Raw genomic sequence first — 8,959 nt, forward strand, 5'->3', positions numbered from 1 at the left:
ATTCAAATTCTAAACGATAAAGTTTGATGGAGTTATTCTTAGATGTCTCCTTTCTGGGGCTTTACAATAATAACAAGGAGGCTGATAATTAACCCCGCACCTCCCACCCCGCAATTAACCCTGCACAAAATGCCAAAAAACTCCAGCTGTCATTTTTTTTTCATAAGGTATTAATACTTACTTACAGAAGTATTTATCTCTAAGAACGAAAATATTTATCTCTAAGCACGAAAGTATTTAGGGGACCATTCAAGTTTTTTTCATGAAAAGTGGGGGGAATCTCAAATCACATGGGGGACCATGCACGTTTTTAGAGGTGGGTTTTTTTATCTCATTTCAATCTCGTCCACATTTCTCACAATCTATGAGAAATTTTGCGAATCTAAAACCACGAACGTTTTCTACATAATTTTCTCTTTCAAATGAGATCCATGATGACATACTTCCGAGCAAGTCGTTACAAAAGTATTTATCTCTCATCGTGCAAGTATTTATATCTATACTTGAAAGTATTTTTTTGCATATAATACTTATAATACTTGATATTAATACTTTCATATGTCAGTATAAATACTTATAATACATTATATTAATACTTTCATATGTCAGTATAAATACTTATAATACTTGCTATTAATACTTTCATATATCAGTATAAATATTTATAATAATTGATAGTAATACTTTCATATGTTTGTATAGGTATAAATACTTGCACGATGAGGGATAAATACTTTTGTAACGACTTGTCCGAAAGTATGTCATCATGGATCTCATTTGAAAGAGAAAATTACGTAGAAAACGTTCATGGTTTTAGATTCGCAAAATTTCTCATAGATCGTAAGAAATGTGAACGAGATTAAAATGAGATAAAACTAATTTGGAGAGAGATAGAGTGGGGGGATGGTGGGGGGATAGAATGGGGGGGAGTAATATAATTGTTCTAATAACAATATTGGAAAAAAAATTAACGGTTTCCTTCTATTCTGTGTATGTAGATCCTTGATTTCATAGCCAAATGGCCGATATGAATTTGGTAAACCACATGTATGCGAAACAATTTCATCGATCGTTTCTTTCATCTGTTGCTTATTTTTCTTTTTTAAAGTTGTGAATTCCTCTACGATTTTTTCTGCTGATTTTATTCATAATTTATCAAATTCCTTAATGGATTTTCCCGTAACGTAGACACTGCAGCTAACGTGTAACGAGTCAGTATAAGAGCATAACGAGTTAATAAATGACTCGCTCCATATGACGTCTAAAAATAGGTCGCGGAATAACATGTGGATGAGAATACATATCCTCTGCAAGATATTTGAGTTGAGATCTAGACCGTTCGATCCGAATCAGGCCAATCCGACCCGAGGTAAAATGAACGGTTCTCCATTAATATTCGTGCCAAAGAAGATCAAACGCCCGGGATCTAAACTCAAAATTTATGTTACAGGTGACATGAATTCGATGAGTGGTCCCCACTACATCCTCTACAGGCGCTCGCCAGCTGCGTGGTCCCCACTACATCCTCTCAACCAATAAAAAAGCAACAACAGCCATCACATTTTGTTTTTTTGTGCTGTGGGATCTTTTGCTGCACCTTCTGTGTGGAAAGTGATGGAACGCTGAATTAGATATTGTGGCCTCGACTGCTCGCTGAATGATGACTGATGAGTGATGATCATTGTATTCCCTCATTTTGCTTGTCGCCCCCCGGATTTTTATAATTAGCGAAAAAGTCTACACAAATATTAATTATAATTATTTATATGTATATACTATTCTTTCCTAATTTTAAGCGGTGTGAATTAGTTCTACATAGTGCACCATTTCTAAGTGAACTTAATTACTCGTACAAGGTTCAACCGTTCAAGTACTGGTACAAGGTTCCCAACACATAGTTCATTTTTTTTCCGAGTTGAATGACTATAATGTTGAATATATTTTATTATCTTAAGATATGTATATATTGTAATTTATATTAAGATAATAAAATATATTTTCTTAAATCTAAGCCCAACTGAAGCAATGCAATGCAGAACCTCACAATTGACAAACCAACACATGGGCCACCTTTGTATCGAAGCCCATATAAAAGAGATCACAAAGCATGGAGGAGTTTAAACATGGACGATGGACGGAGAGTCAAAAGAGTAGAACTAGGATGCTAACAATCTATCAATTGGATTAGATGCATATCATGCATAATAAATAATGAAAAATTAATCCTTATAATATTTATAATCTACTTTTGTCCCAAAATTTAATATACCTAAATTGAAATATAAAAATGTCAAAAGTTTTATCAATGTGTGTACCATTTCTAAAATTTTCTAAATACAGATGAGTAGCATTGTTTTAATTAAAATGGAATATTTTAAATAAGTAAAAAAATTATTGTTAATCATTGCTTTAAAATGCAATATTTATGAAATATAATGCAGAGTGGATTATTCTTCTGTAGATGTCGTAAAAGCTTATCTAGATACTGTTTTTGGCATTTATCCTAATTTTACTAATGATGAGGTCCCACAAGAACTTTTAATGAATATATTTTAAAAGAAGATAATGAGCATAAAGACAGTGAGCCAGCTGCACAAAAGAAGAACAAAGTGGTCAAAACTGATCAGAAACAAGCAAAAAACATATAAGAATGCACAATTGGCATAGCTAGATCCATCATAATAAAACTAGAATAAAATATTAGAAAAATTGAGGGTGTATATTATAAAATGTTGATTGCATTTTTTTTAATTTCAAGTAAAAGTAAATACTATGAGATTACCTTTACCTCTATAATTGCATGTATTGATTGGATTGGAATTACAATTTCAATTAAAATTATATAAAATATTAACTAACTTTGTAAGATTGTTAAAATTTGTTGTAATTGGTTTTATGAATATGTTATAAAATTTATTGAAATATAATTACTAAAATTGTTGTTGTGACAAAAAAAAAAAAGTTATTTGTTATAATTGTAAGAATGAAACTACTCTAATAAAGTTATAAAGGTAAAATATCAATTCAGAAATTGAAAAAAATATTTTCATAAACAAATAAGAAAATTAGATGAGATGATTTATTAATTGTGGAGAAGAAAGAGATGAACCTCTCCATTATGCAGCACGTACGATTGGGACACGCATATTTATTCTTATATTATTTGATTAAAGTGTCAACAATCATTATTCTGATTTTCTCCAAAATCTAATAAAGAATATGAGTGTGTAAAATCTTGTAGTTTATAACATCAAAACATATGCCAAGTCTATTATATTGTTCAATTTACTATATATTCTAAATAGAAGATTGAAGTGTTGGCCCAAGGTCAGGTTTTTCTAATTTACTTAAAACCTTAACCTAGATCTATGTAAGAATTAAATAAGCACAGCGGAAATTACTTACTTTCCATCTTTATGGCCTTCCGTCTATTGCCTCTCAAGCAATATCAAAGGAATCGATGTAGATGGCTTGATTGACTTGCTCGCACGCTCAACCTACAAAATTACTTGGCTAGCGAGTCCTTCCACAACTCTTGAACTCTCTCTTACTTGTTTCTGTCTCACGAATTGAAGGCAGAATATCTAGTCTTTTATGGAGAATGATCATGATGAGTTCAAGGTTATGGAGACCCAGCCCTTTTTATAGCAGTGCAAAACTTGTGAGACAAGTTTGCCTAGCTAAAACTTGTGAGACAAGTTTGTCTAAATTTATCACTGCTATTATTTTAATCAACTATAATCGGTCCATTAACAATTATAATTGATTAACATTATTCTATATGTATTCGTATCCAAAACCTTATTTAAATACGTATAATGCCATGACTTAATTAATCACATTGTTTGGCATATTTTAATAATTACATAAATGTAATCTTGTGACAGTATTTGATATCATAATCATAATGCACGTATGTCCAACTTAATTATTGTAATTAGACGTCTCTAAATCCAACATGAAGTGGCACTCAAATTAAGTATTTAAGAAGTTATAATATAAATTGGTTCATACATAATTTGTACTTGTTCACACAAGTTATTCGACAAGCAATAAAAGTATTTGCATACGTACAAAAAAATGTGAGGTAAGAAGTGTTGGGATAAATTTTCATGACATTCGGATAGTTAGAAATTAACTAAAATAAATTAAATTGAAATAGAGTTACTCATATTGTGCGAAGCATTGTTCTTAAGTGTATTCCGTCTTCTCGAGTAAGATGGAACCGCAACCAATATAATCTGGAGTTGTTGCTCTTTAAACTCGTCATAGAAGCAACTGACGATGACTCCCTAATACCTAGTATCAATCATAGATCGAAAAAAAACATGGATTATTGAAATAATTATATGACGATTGTGATCTATCAAATAGAATCAGAATCTCATATTCTCGGATGCAAAGCTTTTATCTTTTCAATGGAGGAAAATTATTTCTCATATACAAACAAACAAACAGAGGAGAGAGCTAGAGATATATTAAGGATTGTGTCAAAATGAGAAAGGGTTAAGTGTATTTATTTTTATTTCTCTTCTCCAATATCAAACAGAGGGAGACATATGTACTCATATAGATTCAATCAAGAAATTTAATATTGATTAATGATGATTATAAAATGAAAAGAAATGCACAATAAAGATGCTAGGAAGAGGTGTAACGGTAAAAATCATTAACAAAATAATAAGTGATCATCGGAAAAATAACTCACCATTAAAAAAAATATTTGATTTAACCCTCTAATTTTCAAATATACAAATAGAGATTTTAAGAAAATTTATTGAATTGTAAATTTTGAGTTTTTCAAACTTAATCTCCAACAAGAAGTTAAATTATTAAAATGCAAATTCATAAGAAGAGGGGCCATTTATTTAGTAATACATCATAATAATATCATTTTGTTAATTTAATTTTACCATTTCAATAATAAAAATGAATCTTTTGTCTGGTTTAATATAAAATAGGCGATGTATATTTGTTAACTATTTTATTTAGTTTTAGTACAAGATCAACATGTTGAAAATCAATAGCTGGATGAAGTCAATTCCTAAGTTGACTTTTTTTAAATCTTATACAAAAATTGGCCCAGAAAGTCACTTTTCAACGGACCAAAATTGCATTTTTATCTCACGAGAACAGCGAAAGAAAAACATGTTTGCATAATTGCATCATTTTATTAGTAACTTTTAATCTAATAAAAAAATAAAACCGACATTATATCTTTAGAAATGCATGAGAAGAGTTTTGAAAAATAGACGGAAACGGATCTATTCTTCTTATGATATAGTACATCAATAGAAGAATTAAAAGATTAACAGATATCGGACCTGAAAAATATGATTCCGGATTTTTAGATCGTCCAAAATTTTCTGAAAAATAGTAAATAATTTTCAAAAAATATAAAATTTGGTATCCAAACACATTTAATATGAAGATAATATTAAGCAATTCGGATCAACTATTTTAAAAACAAATATTATTGTTGTTATTTGATAGAATTTAAAATTTTACTAAAATAAATAATACTAGAAAGTGATCATAAATCTTGCTTAAGTTGGTATAAATTATTGAAACCTTTCTCTCTAACACATTCTACTATTAATCAAACTCATTCCCAAGCTGCAGGGTTTCCGCATCTCTCGCTTGAAAATCAATTGCATTCTTCAGCTCCTTAACTTTTAACTATAACATGGGTCTTGAATGGTCGTTGTTAACATCACTGAAAATTCAAATAACAAACTCTGAAAGAAAGGATGATATAAATTATTGAAACATTTATAAGGTTAAATGTTCATTTTCTTTCTTCTTTTTTTTGAGGAAAAAATGTTCGTTTTCTCAATCCGTTTTGGTGATGGCTAAAATTGGCAGCACTAATGAATTGAGGGAGATGGACAATAATTTCTTAACAACTTGTATTTATTCATCTTTTCTCCTTTGTACGGGGATATATTTATATTTAGGGGAAATTGTGAGAATGCCACTACAAAACCTTGAAATTGTGAGATTGCCACTACAAACTTCAAAATTGTGAGAATGCCACTATAAAACGTTCATAATTGTGAAAATGCCATTAACAGTGTATTTTTATTATATTTTTATCAAAAAAAACTGAAAAATACTGTTTTGATATACATAATTATGTATTTCCGATTATACCCTTCATACAAAAACAATAACACTCCAGTTGACATCGCCTTTTCAAATTAATTTTTGATAAAAATATTATAAGAATACACTGTTAATGGCATTTTCACAATTATGGACGTTTTATAGTGGCATTCTCACAATTTTGAAGTTTGTAGTGGCAATCTCACAATTTCAAGATTTTGCAGTGGCAATCTCACAATTTTCCCTTATATTTAATGTCTACACGGCAAAACAGGGTAAAGATTTTAACAGAGAAGTTTTGGTTTCATGCAGCGCACGATTTTTATGCAGCGCTGTTTTAATTAGTTTAGTGCATACTTGCATGAAGCTAAAGCTGTTTTTTTTTTTTAATCTTTACCCAAAAAACTAGTGTGCGGCCGCGTGGTCCCCACGACATATCTCAACCAATCAGAAATCGACAACACCCAGCGTACTTTTTGTGTGTTGTTGGATCTTTTGTTACACCTTCTGTGTGAAAAGTTATGAAGCAACGAATTAGAATATTGTGGTGCTCGCTACACTGTAGTTACATAGTTGAGGCACTAGGCAAGTGATGGCTACTTTTTTGTGTTACCTAAGGGTATGATCGGAACCATGAGGGTGTTAGAGTTCAATTGATTTCAATTCAATAGAGTTCAATAGAGATGATTTCTAATTGAATTTTATTGATCGGAATAAAAATAGAAAAGAATTCAATTCTTTTCTATTTATTGATTGTAATGTACACATGATAAAAGAGAAATGATTTCATTTGAATAAAAATGACTTTTGTACCCTTAAGCTATATAATTAAAAAAGATTAAAAAAAAACAAAGTGACACTTAAGAACTAATTTCTTCACTCAGTACCAGTAAATACATTCGCTAACCATTCCTATCCCAACTTCTAATTGCATCTCCGGTACCAGTAAATACATATTGCTTCACTTGATGTACGGATTACTCAATTTTCGATTTGACAGGTCAAAAGTCTACAATGGTTACAAAAAAAATAACAACCAAAATTAACAAATCTAATACCAGCTCTATGTATGCTTTTTACGGCAGTACCAGAGAAACCCATTGAAGCTGACAACATGGCTAGAGCAAACTACTTCTAATTTTACAGAAACCCCCCCATCAAATTTGTCATTGTTTCTATACCATTCTGTTTTTTTCAGAGAAGTTGTACCAATAGTTAAGGACAGTACCAGTATGAATATGGTACAAATATGATATACTATACCAGATAACTCAAGAGTTCAATTAAACGCTATACAAGTCTGATTTTTGGTACAATATGAATCTGGTACTAAGAGAAATGGAAATTCAATAGAAGATGTGCATTGAATAGTGTAGCTTTTAAGAGAAAGTACAAAGTTAGCACTACAGCTATGTTACATTCATACTATCCACGTAGTAAAACAAGAATTGCAACCATACCCAGTTTGTATTGATATAAAAGCAAAAATATCTCTACCCGTACTAATTTTAAATTGGAAAATTTTCTGGTGAATCAGGGTACTTATCCAATTGAGTTCTTGATTTTGCTTTAGAACCTAATCGACAGATTTTAACCACCCGAAACCAACTCTTGTATTGCTAAATCCAAATTGAACTACAATCAAACAAGGAAGAATTAAATGATTGGAGTTGGGTGATGGGGCAGATAGGAAGAGGCTTAGTAATGCTCCTTTCCTCTTCTTCTTCCTTTGCTTCTAAACTGATTGGAGTTGCTTAGGACGTTGGGTTGATTGGGAGAGGAGGGCAGGTCATCAGAAGAGGAGAAGAGGAGAGGTCGGTGTTAAGCAGTGGAAGGGTAATTTAGTAACGCAACCTCCCGCCAAACTTGCTCCAAATGAACTCTCGCCGAATCCGACCAATTTTCACTAGATTTCGTTGGAGCCAAATTTTCTATCCAAATCGCGCTGAATGAAGTGAACTTTCCTCGCTAGGTGCGTTCTGATCGCCAGATTTGAAAAAAATGTCAATTCCATTTCTACTTTTAAAGGAAACGATGGGTTCCGATCAAACCCTAAGTTTGCTTTATTTGTGAAAACTAGTTAAGTGCTCGTACCTTGTAACAGAGAAATAATTTAGTCATCAAAGCAGGATAATTATGCAATCAATTGAAAAAAAATACTGAGTGTTTATCAAGGCAAATGAGATTGCCAATTAAAAAAAAAAGGACATTTGATATATAGTATCTCATGCAGTGGAGAAGAATGAGTGACTAAATTTCATAATTCATACAATAAAATATATTTATTTCCAGTCAGTGAAGAAAAAGGTCAAGTTTAATTAGTTCTGTAACATCTTCTATAATTGCTTTGACTTCATATTGATGTAAGTCTCGTTTAGATAATTCATATTTTAAATTGTCATTAATTATACATTTTGATATTTCTCATTTGACTCAGATAGGCACTCTGATAGTGATATCGGACATAGACTCTCATGACAGAGCCAGCTCCCATATGGTTTTAGACGGGATCACTTCTCTTGGTTTAGGAGAGTCTAGATGATAGGAACATCTCTGATGTCATTGATGAGGCAGCTGATTTATTGTCTCCTGATTGGTCTTTAGCTAATACTAGCTCTTCTTCCATTGATGTGATTGCTCTTAGTGATTGATATTAGGGATTTTGATGATTTTAGTGATATTAATTTGGTTATATTTTTTGATATACTACTTTGTTTTGTGGTTGCTGAAACTAGTTGGTGAATGTTGCACTAGTTCAAAATAATTGAATTTTTGTATTATCTATATTGTTTCATAACGAAACAGGTGGAATTCCACTTTTTCAAAAAAGAAGAAAAATATCAAGTTAAAAACC

Source organism: Carex rostrata, chromosome 26 (genome assembly GCF_964058835.1).
Source record: "Carex rostrata chromosome 26, lpCarRost1.2, whole genome shotgun sequence".
In the NCBI taxonomy this organism is placed as follows: domain Eukaryota; kingdom Viridiplantae; phylum Streptophyta; class Magnoliopsida; order Poales; family Cyperaceae; genus Carex; species Carex rostrata.